General features: G+C 60.3%; 1 protein-coding gene across 1 annotated transcript in view; it reads left to right on the forward strand.

Annotated features, from left to right (window-relative positions):
- The first annotated feature begins 9,956 nt into the window (after positions 1-9,956).
- The window catches only part of LOC143927594 (solute carrier family 41 member 1-like), an 87,335-nt gene continuing 80,992 nt past the window's right edge, over positions 9,957-16,299 (forward strand). The window contains exon 1 of the mRNA XM_077451745.1: positions 9,957-10,114. The gene's annotated coding sequence lies outside the window, so the exon portion shown is untranslated. The remainder of the gene's footprint in view (positions 10,115-16,299) is intronic.

Raw genomic sequence — 16,299 nt, forward strand, 5'->3', positions numbered from 1 at the left:
CGGTCGACGCAGGCGCACTGCGGTTCTGAAATCACCGGCCCCTAGTGTGCATGCGTTGGCTTTCCGGCTGGCGCATGCGCGGTGCGATCCCTAAATTGCCGGCCTCTAGTGCGCATGCGCTGGATTTCCGGTCCGCACATGCGCAGATCGATCCCGAAAGTTCCGGCCCCTAGTGTGCATTCGCCGGTTTTCCGGCCCGCGCATGCGCAGATCGATCCCGAAATTTCCGGCCCCTAGTGCACATGCGCCGGTTTTCTGGCCCGCGCATTCGCAGATCGATCCCGAAATTTACGGCCCCTAGTGCGCATGCGCCGGTTTTCCGGCCCGCGCATGCGCAGTATGATCCCGAAATTGCATGCGCCGGTTTTACAGTCTGCGCATGCGCAGATCGATCTCGAAATTGCCGGCCCCTAGTTGCGCATGCGCCGGATTCCGGCCCGCGCATTCGCAGTGCGATCCCGAAATTTCCGGCCCCCAGTGCGCATGCGCCGGATTTCCGGCCCGCGCATGCGCAGTGCGATCCCGAAATTTCCGGCCCCCAGTGCGCATGCGCCAGATTTCCGGCCCGTGCATGCGCAGATCGATCCCGAAATTTCGGGCCTCTAGTGCGCATGCGCTGGATTTCCGGTCCGCACATGCGCAGATCAATCCCGAAAGTTCCGGCTCCTAGTGTGCATTCGCCGGTTTTCCGGCCCGCGCATGCGCAGACCGATCCCGAAATTTCCGGCCCCTAGTGCACATGCGCCGGTTTTCTGGCCCGCGCATTCGCAGATCGATCCCGAAATTTACGGCCCCTAGTGCGCATGCGCCGGTTTTCCGGCCCCCGCATGCGCAGTATGATCCCGAAATTGCATGCGCCGGTTTTACAGTCTGCGCATGCGCAGATCGATCTCGAAATTGCCGGCCCCTAGTTGCGCATGCGCCGGATTCCGGCCCGCGCATTCGCAGTGCGATCCCGAAATTTCCGGCCCCCAGTGCGCATGCGCCGGATTTCCGGCCCGCGCATGCGCAGTGCGATCCCGAAATTTCCGGCCCCCAGTGCGCATGCGCCAGATTTCCGGCCCGTGCATGCGCAGTGCGATCCCGAAATTTCGGGCCCCTAGTACGCATGCGCGGGATTTCCGGTCCGCGCATGCGCAGATCGATCCCGAAATTTCGGGCCTCTAGTGCGCATGCGCTGGATTTCCGGTCCGCACATGCGCAGATCAATCCCGAAAGTTCCGGCTCCTAGTGTGCATTCGCCGGTTTTCCGGCCCGCGCATGCGCAGACCGATCCCGAAATTTCCGGCCCCTAGTGCACATGCGCCGGTTTTCTGGCCCGCGCATTCGCAGATCGATCCCGAAATTTACGGCCCCTAGTGCGCATGCGCCGGTTTTCCGGCCCCCGCATGCGCAGTATGATCCCGAAATTGCATGCGCCGGTTTTACAGTCTGCGCATGCGCAGATCGATCTCGAAATTGCCGGCCCCTAGTTGCGCATGCGCCGGATTCCGGCCCGCGCATTCGCAGTGCGATCCCGAAATTTCCGGCCCCCAGTGCGCATGCGCCGGATTTCCGGCCCGCGCATGCGCAGTGCGATCCCGAAATTTCCGGCCCCCAGTGCGCATGCGCCAGATTTCCGGCCCGTGCATGCGCAGTGCGATCCCGAAATTTCGGGCCCCTAGTACGCATGCGCGGGATTTCCGGTCCGCGCATGCGCAAATCGATCCCGAAATTGCCGGCCCTAGTGCGCATGCTCCGGATTTCCGGTCCACGCATGCGCAGATCGATCCCGAAATTGCCGCTCCTAGTGCGCATGCTCCGGATTTCCGGTCCGCGCATGCGCAGATTGATGGAAGTTTCTGTTTTAAAAACATTGATTTGATTTTCTGTCTCCTTGCTGTATACTGAATATATAGAGAGAATTGTGTGCTGTGCTCTGCCCTGCGCGCTGCGTGCGGTAGATGCTCTGCAGAGGGCGCTCTGCCGATCTCTTCCGCATAAAAAGGAGGACTGGACTTGACTTGACTGGACTGGACTGCTCTGTGTTACTGATTACATTTATTAGAATGTTCTTATAATGCTCCGTGTTTTGTGTATTTTCCTTATCCACGACCATTCTGCACCATTCCTCACATTCCTCCTACATCAGGTTTTTATATTCCCACTTTTTTCTATTGCAATCAAGGAGCATGCCTCAAAAAAAAAAAAAAAAACAATCCCCGAACTAGGCAGCCCCCAATGCGCATGCGTCGAATTTCCGGTCGACGCAGGCGCACTGCGGTTCTGAAATCACCGGCCCCTAGTGTGCATGCGTTGGCTTTCCGGTTGGCGCATGCGCGGTGCGATCCCTAAATTGCCGGCCTCTAGTGCGCATGCGCTGGATTTCCGGTCCACACATGCGCAGATCGATCCCGAAAGTTCCGGCCCCCAATGCGCATGCGCGGGATTTCCGGCCCGCACATGCGCAGATCAATCCCGAAATTTCCGGCCCCTAGTGTGCATGCGCTGGATTTCCGGTCCGCACATGCGCAGATCGATCCCGAAAGTTCCGGCTCCCAATGCGCATGCGCCTGATTTCCGGCCAGCGCATGCGCAGATCACTCCCGAAATTTCCGGCCCCTAGTGTGCATGCGCCGGTTTTCCGGCCCGCGCATGCGCAGATCGATCCCGAAATTTCCGGCCCCTAGTGCACATGCGCCGGTTTTCTGGCCCGCGCATGCGCAGATCGATCCCGAAATTTACGGCCCCTAGTGCGCATGCGCCGGTTTTCCGGCCCGCGCATGCGCAGTATGATCCCGAAATTGCATGCGCCGGTTTTACAGTCTGCGCATGGGCAGATCGATCCCAAAATTGCCGGCCCCTAGTTGCGCATGCGCCGGATTCCGGCCCGCGCATTCGCAGTGTGATCCCGAAATTTCCGGCCCCCAGTGCGCATGCGCCGGATTTCATATATACAGCTCAGCCTCATAGATGAGGGTATATAGCATCTCAGATCGGTGTATACAGCATCACAGGTCAGGGAACACAGCTCAGCAGCTCCGGCTCTGACAGCACACGACTCCCCCCCCCCCCCCCCCTGCAGGGCTCACGGCTCTGACAGCACCCACCGTCTCACAGCTCTGATAGCACCCAGACTCATACCCCCCACTAGATCAGGGAGCACTCGCTGCGCCCAGAGCCCACCCTATTTTGAAGCCTCTGGCTCTAATCAGATGCTTCAAACCCCCCACCCCCCGCCCTTGGAGTCTATGCATCCGGCGTCCTGAAAGGGGCCGGGCGCATGGATCGGGAGGCGGTGGCAGGGATGGGGGGGGGGATGGTGCCCACATTTCTCTGGTTGCTTTTATTGAAAAGAAAATTGCCGGCTAGAAATCTTGACAGCTGCATCCACATCCCCGGTAAACCGCTTCAAACCCATAACGTTCCGTAACATAAATAATGTCGGTCAGGGGGTGTCCCATGCTGGACATTTACACTAGAAGAATGCCACCAGGAAGTTTTTGTTTTAAAAACATTGATTTGATTTTCTGTCTCCTTGCTGTATACTGAATATATAGAGAGCATTGTGTGCTGTGCTCTGCCCTGCGTGCCGCGTGCGGTAGATGGACTGCAGAGGGCGCTCTGGGTAATGGGTGCCGATCTCCGCATAAAAAGGAGGACTGGACTGGACTGGACTGGACTGCTCTGTGTTACTGATTACATTTATTAGAATGTTCTTATAATGCTCCGTGTTTTGTGTATTTTCCTTATCCACGACCATTCTGCACCATTCCTCACATTCCTCCTACATCAGGTTTTTATATTCCCATTTTTTTTCTATTGCAATCAAGGAGCATGCCTCAGAAAAATAAAAAAAAAAAACAATCCCCGAACTAGGCAGCCCCTAATGCGCATGCGTCGAATTTCCGGTCGACGCAGGCGCACTGCGGTTCTGAAATCACCGGCCCCTAGTGTGCATGCGTTGGCTTTCCGGGCTGGCGCATGCGCGGTGCGATCCCTAAATTGCCGGCCTCTAGTGCGCATTTAACGGTCCGCACATGCGCAGATCGATCCCGAAAGTTTCCGGCCCCTAGTGCACATGCGCCGTTTTTCTGGCCCGCGCATTCGCAGATCGATCCCGAAATTTACGGCCCCTAGTGCGCATGCGCCGGTTTTCCGGCCCGCGCATGCGCAGTATGATCCCGAAATTGCATGCGCCGGTTTTACAGTCTGCGCATGCGCAGATCGATCTCGAAATTGCCGGCCCCTAGTTGCGCATGCGCCGGATTCCGGCCCGCGCATTCGCAGTGCGATCCCGAAAATTTCCGGCCCCCAGTGCGCATGCGCCGGATTTCCGGCCCGCGCATGCGCAGTGCGATCCCGAAATTTCCGGCCCCCAGTGCGCATGCGCCAGATTTCCGGCCCGTGCATGCGCAGTGCGATCCCGAAATTTCGGGCCCCTAGTACGCATGCGCGGGATTTCCGGTCCGCGCATGCGCAGATCGATCCCGAAATTTCGGGCCTCTAGTGCGCATGCGCTGGATTTCCGGTCCGCACATGCGCAGATCAATCCCGAAAGTTCCGGCTCCTAGTGTGCATTCGCCGGTTTTCCGGCCCGCGCATGCGCAGACCGATCCCGAAATTTCCGGCCCCTAGTGCACATGCGCCGGTTTTCTGGCCCGCGCATTCGCAGATCGATCCCGAAATTTACGGCCCCTAGTGCGCATGCGCCGGTTTTCCGGCCCCCGCATGCGCAGTATGATCCCGAAATTGCATGCGCCGGTTTTACAGTCTGCGCATGCGCAGATCGATCTCGAAATTGCCGGCCCCTAGTTGCGCATGCGCCGGATTCCGGCCCGCGCATTCGCAGTGCGATCCCGAAATTTCCGGCCCCCAGTGCGCATGCGCCGGATTTCCGGCCCGCGCATGCGCAGTGCGATCCCAAAATTTCCGGCCCCCAGTGCGCATGCGCCAGATTTCCGGCCCGTGCATGCGCAGTGCGATCCCGAAATTTCGGGCCCCTAGTACGCATGCGCGGGATTTCCGGTCCGCGCATGCGCAAATCGATCCCGAAATTGCCGGCCCTAGTGGGCATGCTCCGGATTTCCGGTCCACGCATGCGCAGATCGATCCCGAAATTGCCGCTCCTAGTGCGCATGCTCCGGATTTCCGGTCCGCGCATGCGCAGATTGATGGAAGTTTCTGTTTTAAAAACATTGATTTGATTTTCTGTCTCCTTGCTGTATACTGTATATATAGAGAGAATTGTGTGCTGTGCTCTGCCCTGCGCGCTGCGTGCGGTAGATGCACTGCAGAGGGCGCTCTGCCGATCTCTTCCGCATAAAAAGGAGGACTGGACTTGACTTGACTGGACTGGACTGCTCTGTGTTACTGATTACATTTATTAGAATGTTCTTATAATGCTCCGTGTTTTGTGTATTTTCCTTCTCCACGACCATTCTGCACCATTCCTCACATTCCTCCTACATCAGGTTTTTATATTCCCACTTTTTTCTATTGCAATCAAGGAGCATGCCTCAAAAAAAAAAAAAAAAACAATCCCCGAACTAGGCAGCCCCCAATGCGCATGCGTCGAATTTCCGGTCGACGCAGGCGCACTGCGGTTCTGAAATCACCGGCCCCTAGTGTGCATGCGTTGGCTTTCCGGTTGGCGCATGCGCGGTGCGATCCCTAAATTGCCGGCCTCTAGTGCGCATGCGCTGGATTTCCGGTCCACACATGCGCAGATCGATCCCGAAAGTTCCGGCCCCCAATGCGCATGCGCGGGATTTCCGGCCCGCACATGCGCAGATCAATCCCGAAATTTCCGGCCCCTAGTGTGCATGCGCTGGATTTCCGGTCCGCACATGCGCAGATCGATCCCGAAAGTTCCGTCTCCCAATGCGCATGCGCCTGATTTCCGGCCAGCGCATGCGCAGATCACTCCCGAAATTTCCGGCCCCTAGTGTGCATGCGCCGGTTTTCCGGCCCGCGCATGCGCAGATCGATCCCGAAATTTCCGGCCCCTAGTGCACATGCGCCGGTTTTCTGGCCCGCGCATGCGCAGATCGATCCCGAAATTTACGGCCCCTAGTGCGCATGCGCCGGTTTTCCGGCCCGCGCATGCGCAGTATGATCCCGAAATTGCATGCGCCGGTTTTACAGTCTGCACATGGGCAGATCGATCCCAAAATTGCCGGCCCCTAGTTGCGCATGCGCCGGATTCCGGCCCGCGCATTCGCAGTGTGATCCCGAAATTTCCGGCCCCCAGTGCGCATGCGCCGGATTTCCGGCCCGCGCATGCGCAGTGCGATCCCGAAATTTCGGGCCCCTAGTACGCATGTGCGGGATTTCCGGTCCGCGCATGCGCAGATCGATCCCGAAATTGCCGGCCCTAGTGCGCATGCTCCGGATTTCCGGTCCACGCATGCGCAGATCGATCCCGAAATTGCCGCTCCTAGTGCGCATGCGCCGGTTTTCCGGCTGGCGCGTGCGCGGTGCGATCCCTAAATTGCCGGCCTCTAGTGCTCATGGATTTCCGGTCCGCACATGCGCAGATAGATCCTAAATTGCCGGCCTCTAGTGCGCATGCGCTGGATTTCCGGTCCGCACATGCGCAGATCGATCCCGAAAGTTCCGGCTCCCAATGCGCATGCGCCTGATTTCCGGCCCGCGCATGCGCAGTGCGATCCCGAAATTTCGGGCCCCTAGTACGCATGCGCGGGATTTCCGGTCCGCGCATGCGCAGATCGATCCCGAAATTGCCGGCCCTAGTGCGCATGCATCGGATTTCCAGTCCGCGCATGCGCAGATCGATCTCGAAATTGCCGCTCCTAGTGCGCATGCTCCGGATTTCCGGTCCGCGCATGCGCAGATTGATGGAAGTTTCTGTTTTAAAAACATTGATTTGATTTTCTGTCTCCTTGCTGTATACTGAATATATAGAGAGAATTGTGTGCTGTGCTCTGCCCTGCGCGCCGCGTGCGGTAGATGCACTGCAGAGGGCGCTCTGCCGATCTCTTCCGCATAAAAAGGAGGACTGGACTGGACTGGACTGGACTGCTCTGTGTTACTGATTACATTTATTAGAATGTTCTTATAATGCTCCGTGTTTTGTGTATTTTCCTTCTCCACGACCATTCTGCACCATTCCTCACATTCCTCCTACATCAGGTTTTTATATTCCCACTTTTTTCTATTGCAATCAAGGAGCATGCCTCAAAAAAAAAAACAATCCCGAACTAGGCAGCCCCCAATGCGCATGCGCGGGATTTCCGGTCCGAAATTGCCGCTCCTAGTGCGCATGCGCGGGATTTCCGGTCCGCGCATGCGCTAATCGAGCACGAAATTGCCGCTATTAGTGCGCATGCGCGGGATTTCCGGTCCGCGCATGCGCAGTTCGATGCCGAAATTGCCGCTATTAGTGCGCATGCGCGGGATTTCCGGTCCGCGCATGCGCAGTTTGATGCCGAAATTGCCGCTATTAGTGCGCATGCGCGGGATTTCCGGTCCGCGCATGCGCAGATCGAGCACGAAATTGCCGCTATTAGTGCGCATGCGCGGGATTTCCGGTCCGCGCATGCGCAGATCGAGCCGAAATTGCCGCTATTAGTGCGCATGCGCGGGATTTCCGGCCCGCGCATGCGCAGTTCGATGCCGAAATTGCCGCTATTAGTGCGCATGCGCGGGATTTCCGGTCCGCGCATGCGCAGTTTGATGCCGAAATTGCCGCTATTAGTGCGCATGCGCGGGATTTCCGGTCCGCGCATGCGCAGATCGAGCACGAAATTGCCGCTATTAGTGCGCATGCGCGGGATTTCCGGTCCGCGCATGCGCAGATCGAGCACGAAATTGCCGCTATTAGTGCGCATGCGCGGGATTTCGGGTCCGCGCATGCGCAGTTTGATGCCGAAATTGCCGCTATTAGTGCGCATGCGCGGGATTTCCGGTCCGCGCATGCGCAGATCGAGCACGAAATTGCCGCTATTAGTGCGCATGCGCGGGATTTCCGGTCCGCGCATGCGCAGATCGAGCACGAAATTGCCGCTATTAGTGCGCATGCGCGGGATTTCCGGTCCGCGCATGCGCAGTTTGATGCCGAAATTGCCGCTATTAGTGCGCATGCGCGGGATTTCCGGTCCGCGCATGCGCAGATCGAGCACGAAATTGCCGCTATTAGTGCGCATGCGCGGGATTTCCGGTCCGCGCATGCGCAGATCGAGCACGAAATTGCCGCTATTAGTGCGCATGCGCGGGATTTCGGGTCCGCGCATGCGCAGATCGAGCACGAAATTGCCGCTATTAGTGCGCATGCGCGGGATTTCGGGTCCGCGCATGCGCAGTTTGATGCCGAAATTGCCGCTATTAGTGCGCATGCGCGGGATTTCCGGTCCGCGCATGCGCAGATCGAGCACGAAATTGCCGCTATTAGTGCGCATGCGCGGGATTTCCGGTCCGCGCATGCGCAGATCGAGCACGAAATTGCCGCTATTAGTGCGCATGCGCGGGATTTCGGGTCCGCGCATGCGCAGTTTGATGCCGAAATTGCCGCTATTAGTGCGCATGCGCGGGATTTCCGGTCCGCGCATGCGCAGATCGAGCACGAAATTGCCGCTATTAGTGCGCATGCGCGGGATTTCGGGTCCGCACATGCGCAGATCGAGCACGAAATTGCCGCTATTAGTGCGCATGCGCGGGATTTCGGGTCCGCGCATGCGCAGTTTGATGCCGAAATTGCCGCTATTAGTGCGCATGCGCGGGATTTCGGGTCCGCGCATGCGCAGTTTGATGCCGAAATTGCCGCTATTAGTGCGCATGCGCGGGATTTCCGGTCCGCGCATGCGCAGATCGAGCACGAAATTGCCGCTATTAGTGCGCATGCGCGGGATTTCGGGTCCGCGCATGCGCAGTTTGATGCCGAAATTGCCGCTATTAGTGCGCATGCGCGGGATTTCCGGTCCGCGCATGCGCAGTTTGATGCCGAAATTGCCGCTATTAGTGCGCATGCGCGGGATTTCCGGTTCGCGCATGCGCAGATCGAGCACGAAATTGCCGCTATTAGTGCGCATGCGCGGGATTTCCGGTCCGCGCATGCGCAGATCGAGCACGAAATTGCCGCTATTAGTGCGCATGCGCGGGATTTCGGGTCCGCGCATGCGCAGATCGAGCACGAAATTGCCGCTATTAGTGCGCATGCGCGGGATTTCGGGTCCGCGCATGCGCAGTTTGATGCCGAAATTGCCGCTATTAGTGCGCATGCGCGGGATTTCCGGTTCGCGCATGCGCAGATCGAGCACGAAATTGCCGCTATTAGTGCGCATGCGCGGGATTTCCGGTCCGCGCATGCGCAGATCGAGCACGAAATTGCCGCTATTAGTGCGCATGCGCGGGATTTCCGGTCCGCGCATGCGCAGTTCGATGCCGAAATTGCCGCTATTTAAAAAAAAAAAAAAAAAAAAAAAAAAAAAAAGAAAAATATATAAAATAAATAAATAAAAAAAAAAAAAAAAAAAAAAAAAAAAAAAAAAAATAAGAAAGAAAAAAAAAAAAAGCTTTTTGTCTTGTGTCTTGCGGGTGCTAAAACTCATTTTAGTGTATTTTGCCCTCAAAAATGCATTTGATAAAATGTTGCACAAACAAACATTATGTGACATAACAAAAATTGCAGCGGGCACCATTTTATTCTTCGGGGGTCTCTGCTTTCAGGAAACATGACATTTTCTAACAAACAATTGCTGATTTTAACACACGTATGAAAAAAACGAATATAAAGAAGAAAGCATTGCCCCGGACGTGAAGTGGTTAAAGCGGACGCATGTTCTGGTAGTACAGAGCCTGCAACAGAATCCGCGGTGACCTCGGTGAACATCTATATGTGACCCCGGCCCTCCCTCCCCGCTCAGGGTCCCTTCTGCGCCTGTAAAGAAATTAAAGCTGAGGTGACAGAAATGTAACCCGTCATATTAGGTGTGACGCTGAGAATGTGGCCCCATCCAGGGCAGCAGCTGCACGTCCCTTTCACTGTCACTGAGACACCGAGCAGCAAGCTTCACCCGGCACCACTGAGCCCCCCCCACCCCCACTCACCACCACCGGCCTCATTACACCAATTAGCAGGACCGTATGAAGCTCTAACGACCAGCAATACTTCCAGGTAACGTCTATTATGGGTGTGATTGTCAGTCTTGTCATACACACTGCTTGCATGCTACCTGTTCATTCTTACCTTGCATGTCCCAACTTATTCCGAGTTCATTTGCAGTTTGCTTTTCACTAGTTTATGCAGCACTTTTTGCGGTGCATTTAGCATTTTTGACACACAATTTTTTTGTGTGTTTTGCATTTTTTTTATGCCAAATTTGTTGGGTGGAATAAAAAAAACACACCACGTGTTTTTCTGCAGGTTCTCTATTAAACCAATAATTAGACATGTGCGTGACGAAAAGATTTGTTTCGTTTCGTTTAACCTAATCATTTCGTTTTGTTCAATTTGGTGGATTCGTTCAATTCGTATTCGTTTTATGTCTCATATGATAACTTCCTCTTTAAAGAGCCGTTGTAAACCCTGATGGGTGTTACTTCCTCTTTCATTCCCTGCAAAGGTAAAGCATAATGGACTACTATGCATCACATACTACCCCATTATGTGTCACTTACCTGACACAGGAGCCAGCGATGTCACCGCTGTCCCCTGTAGTCCGGCGCATCCATCTTCTCGGTGGGGGTCTCGCTGCTCCACCGCGATGACGTCATGCATGCGCACGGGAGCCGCCGCGCACGGCATATTCGCCATTGACGGTGCCGCGTTCAGGCTTACCTGTCTAGGCTTACCTGTAGGTCAAAGTGTGTTGTAAGGGTTTACAACCACTTTAAATTTAACCACTTCCCGTCCCAGCCTATAGCAGAGCGATGGCCGGGAAGTGGTTCAGTTATCCTAAGTGGGCGTCATGTGACGTCCAGCAGGATAAGCCGCGATCGCGCGCCCGATCGCGCGCCTTATCGAGATCGGAGATGCGGCGTGTCAATCTCTGACAGAGGCGCTTTACCACGTGATCAGCCGTGTCCAATCACAGTGTAAACAGGAAAAGCCATGCATTGGCTTTTCCTCCACTCGCTCTGACAGACGCTAATAGGAGGAGAGACGATCAGCTGCTCTCCTGACATGGGGGTGTGCACTGATTATCAGTGCAGCCTCCCCCCCCCCCCAATGGGGCATCCACCCATGACCGGCAGGTAAGCCCACTAGAGCCCACCAGGGATGGCAATCATTTCCCATTAGAGATGGCACTCTGTGCCCATCAGTGCCTGCGTGCGCCTCTGATCAGTGCTGCCCATAGGCATGTGCACAGGGTGTGCCAGGCATGTCCCATAGGCATACCCCATGTGGTGCCAATTCCTCCTGCTTCCTGTCTCCCCCTGCAGTGCTACCATTTCCCTCCTCTCCCCCCATGTGTGGGAAAGGGGCTGGTAAAGATTTCATTAACTGGCCCCTTCCTTTTCTGAATGAACACAATAAGCGATCTGTACCGATCGCTCCTGTCTTCATTCTTAACTGAGTAAATTATGTTCACTGCAGGCTGCAGAGAAAAGGACTGGGGGATCTCTGTCCTCAGTTTCTTTCTCTAGCTCAAAAGTGACACATCAAGGGTCTGTTTCGACCTTTGATATTTCAACAAAGCCCCATAACGGGGCTCCTAAACCACCAGAGACAGAGCCGCGCCGCACCGCACCACCAGAGACAGAGCCGCGCCGCGCCACCACCAGAGACAGAGCCGCGCCGCGCCACCACCAGAGACAGAGCCGCGCCGCGCCACCACCAGAGACAGAGCCGCGCCGCGCCACCACCAGAGACAGAGCCGCGCCGCGCCACCACCAGAGACAGAGCCGCGCCGCACCACCACCAGAGACAGAGCCGCGCCGCACCAGAGCCGCGCCGCACCGCACCAGAGACAGAGCCGCGCCACACCAGAGACAGAGCCGCGCCGCACCGCACCGCACCGCACCAGAGACAGAGCCGCGCCGCACCAGAGACAGAGACAGAGCCGCGCCGCACCAGAGACAGAGACAGAGCCGCGCCGCACCAGAGACAGAGACAGAGCCGCGCCGCACCACCACCAGAGACAGAGCCGCGCCGCACCACCACCAGAGACAGAGCCAGAGCCGCGCCGCACCACCAGAGACAGCGCCGCGCCGCACCGCACCACCACCAGAGACAGAGCCGCGCCGCACCACCACCAGAGACAGAGCCGCGCCGCACCACCACCAGAGACAGCGCGCGCCACCACCAGAGACAGAGCCGCGCCACCACCAGAGACAGAGCCGCGCCGCACCACCACCAGAGACAGAGCCGCGCCGCACCACTACCAGAGACAGAGCCGCGCCGCACCACTACCAGAGACAGAGCCGCGCCGCACCACTACCAGAGACAGAGCCGCGCCGCACCACCACCAGAGACAGAGCCGCGCTGCACCGCACCACCACCAGAGACAGAGCCGCGCCGCACCACCACCAGAGACAGAGCCGCGCCGCACCGCACCACCACCAGAGACAGAGCCGCGCCGCACCACCACCAGAGACAGAGCCGCGCCGCACCGCACCCCCACCAGAGACAGAGCCGCGCCGCACCACCACCAGAGACAGAGCCGCGCCGCACCACCACCAGAGACAGAGCCGCGCCACCACCAGAGACAGAGCCGCGCCACCACCAGAGACAGAGCCGCGCCGCACCAGAGACAGAGCCGCGCCGCACCGCACCAGAGACAGAGCCGCGCCGCACCAGAGACAGAGACAGAGCCGCGCCGCACCACCACCAGAGACAGAGCCGCGCCGCACCACCACCAGAGACAGAGCCGCGCCGCACCGCACCACCACCAGAGACAGAGCCGCGCCGCACCACCACCAGAGACAGAGCCGCGCCGCACCGCACCCCCACCAGAGACAGAGCCGCGCCGCACCACCACCAGAGACAGAGCCGCGCCGCACCACCACCAGAGACAGAGCCGCGCCACCACCAGAGACAGAGCCGCGCCGCACCAGAGACAGAGCCGCGCCGCACCGCACCAGAGACAGAGCCGCGCCGCACCAGAGACAGAGACAGAGCCGCGCCGCACCACCACCAGAGACAGAGCCGCGCCGCACCGCACCACCAGAGACAGAGCCGCGCTGCACCACCACCAGAGACAGAGCCGCGCCGCACCGCACCACCACCAGAGACAGAGCCGCGCCGCACCACCACCAGAGACAGAGCCGCGCCGCACCGCACCACCACCAGAGACAGAGCCGCGCCGCACCACCACCAGAGACAGAGCCGCGCCGCACCGCACCCCCACCAGAGACAGAGCCGCGCCGCACCACCACCAGAGACAGAGCCGCGCCGCACCACCACCAGAGACAGAGCCGCGCCACCACCAGAGACAGAGCCGCGCCGCACCAGAGACAGAGCCGCGCCGCACCGCACCACCAGAGACAGAGCCGCGCTGCACCACCACCAGAGACAGAGCCGCGCCGCACCGCACCACCACCAGAGACAGAGCCGGGCTGCACCACCACCAGAGACAGAGCCGCGCTGCACCACCACCAGAGACAGAGCCGCGCCGCACCGCACCACCACCAGAGACAGAGCCGCGCCGCACCACCACCAGAGAGAGAGCCGTGCCGCACCGCACCACCCCCAGAGAGAGAGCCGCGCTGCACCACCCCCAGAGAGAGAGCCGCGCTGCACCGCACCACCCCCAGAGAGAGAGCCGCGCTGCACCGCACCACCCCCAGAGAGAGAGACGCGCTGCACCAGAGAGAGAGACGCGCTGCACCACCAGAGAGAGAGCCGCGCTGCACCACCAGAGACAGAGCCGCGCCACCACCAGAGACAGAGCCGCGCCGCACCACCACCAGAGACAGAGCCGCGCCGCACCACTACCAGAGACAGAGCCGCGCCGCACCACCACCAGAGACAGAGCCGCGCTGCACCGCACCACCACCAGAGACAGAGCCGCACCGCACCACCACCAGAGACAGAGCCGCGCCGCACCACCACCAGAGACAGAGCCGCGCCGCACCACCACCAGAGACAGAGCCGCGCCGCACCACCACCAGAGACAGAGCCGCGCCGCACCGCACCCCCACCAGAGACAGAGCCGCGCCGCACCACCACCAGAGACAGAGCCGCGCCGCACCACCACCAGAGACAGAGCCGCGCCACCACCAGAGACAGAGCCGCGCCGCACCAGAGACAGAGCCGCGCCGCACCAGAGACAGAGCCGCGCCGCACCGCACCAGAGACAGAGACAGAGCCGCGCCGCACCAGAGACAGAGACAGAGCCGCGCCGCACCACCACCAGAGACAGAGCCGCGCCGCACCGCACCACCAGAGACAGAGCCGCGCTGCACCACCACCAGAGACAGAGCCGCGCCGCACCGCACCACCACCAGAGACAGAGCCGCGCCGCACCACCACCAGAGAGAGAGCCGTGCCGCACCGCACCACCCCCAGAGAGAGAGCCGCGCTGCACCACCCCCAGAGAGAGAGCCGCGCTGCACCGCACCACCCCCAGAGAGAGAGCCGCGCTGCACCGCACCACCCCCAGAGAGAGCCGCGCTGCACCGCACCACCCCCAGAGAGAGAGACGCGCTGCACCAGAGAGAGAGACGCGCTGCACCACCAGAGAGAGAGCCGCGCTGCACCACCAGAGAGAGAGCCGCGCCGCACCGCACCACCAGAGACAGAGCCGCGCTGCACCGCACCACCACCAGAGACAGAGCCGCACCGCACCACCACCAGAGACAGAGCCGCGCCGCACCACCACCAGAGACAGAGCCGCGCCGCACCACCACCAGAGACAGAGCCGCGCCGCACCACCACCAGAGACAGAGCCGCGCCGCACCACCACCAGAGACAGAGCCGCGCCGCACCACCACCAGAGACAGAGCCGCGCCGCACCGCACCCCCACCAGAGACAGAGCCGCGCCGCACCACCACCAGAGACAGAGCCGCGCCGCACCACCACCAGAGACAGAGCCGCGCCACCACCAGAGACAGAGCCGCGCCGCACCAGAGACAGAGCCGCGCCGCACCAGAGACAGAGCCGCGCCGCACCGCACCAGAGACAGAGACAGAGCCGCGCCGCACCAGAGACAGAGACAGAGCCGCGCCGCACCACCACCAGAGACAGAGCCGCGCCGCACCGCACCACCAGAGACAGAGCCGCGCTGCACCACCACCAGAGACAGAGCCGCGCCGCACCGCACCACCACCAGAGACAGAGCCGCGCTGCACCACCACCAGAGAGAGAGCCGTGCCGCACCGCACCACCCCCAGAGAGAGAGCCGCGCTGCACCACCCCCAGAGAGAGAGCCGCGCTGCACCGCACCACCCCCAGAGAGAGCCGCGCTGCACCGCACCACCCCCAGAGAGAGCCGCGCTGCACCGCACCACCCCCAGAGAGAGAGACGCGCTGCACCAGAGAGAGAGACGCGCTGCACCACCAGAGAGAGAGCCGCGCTGCACCACCAGAGAGAGAGCCGCGCCGCACCACCAGAGACAGAGCCGCGCCGCACCGCCACCAGAGACAGAGCCGCGCCGCGCCACCACCAGAGACAGAGCCGCGCCGCGCCACCACCAGAGACAGAGCCGCGCCACGCCACCACCAGAGACAGAGCCGCGCCGCGCCGCGCCACCACCAGAGACAGAGCCGCGCCACCACCAGAGACAGAGCCGCGCCGCGCCACCACCAGAGAGAGAGAGCCGCGCTGCACCGCACCACCCCCAGAGAGAGAGCCGCGCTGCACCGCACCACCCCCAGAGAGAGAGCCGCGCTGCACCGCACCACCCCCAGAGAGAGAGCCGCGCTGCACCGCACCACCCCCAGAGAGAGAGCCGCGCTGCACCGCCACCAGAGACAGAGCCGCGCCACCACCACCACCAGAGACAGAGACAGAGCCGCGCCGCACCGCACAACCAGAGACAGAGCCGCGCCGCGCCGCACAACCAGAGACAGAGCCGCGCCGCGCCGCACAACCAGAGACAGAGCCGCGCCGCGCCGCACAACCAGAGACAGAGCCGCGCCACGCCGCACAACCAGAGACAGAGCCGCACCGCACCACCACCAGAGACAGAGCCGCGCCGCGCCGCACCACCAGAGACAGAGCCGCGCCGCACCACCACCAGAGACAGAGCCGCGCCGCACCACCACCAGAGACAGGGCCGCGCCGCGCCACCACCAGAGACAGAGCCGCGCCGCGCCACCACCAGAGACAGAGCCGCGCCGCGCCACCACCAGAGACAGAGCCGCGCCGCGCCACCACCAGAGACAGAGCCGTGCCGCACCACCACCAGAGACAGAG

The sequence above is a fragment of the Lithobates pipiens genome, unplaced genomic scaffold (genome assembly GCF_037356315.1).
Source record: "Lithobates pipiens isolate NorthernLeopardFrog02 unplaced genomic scaffold, aLitPip1_a1.2 Scaffold_23, whole genome shotgun sequence".
In the NCBI taxonomy this organism is placed as follows: domain Eukaryota; kingdom Metazoa; phylum Chordata; class Amphibia; order Anura; family Ranidae; genus Lithobates; species Lithobates pipiens.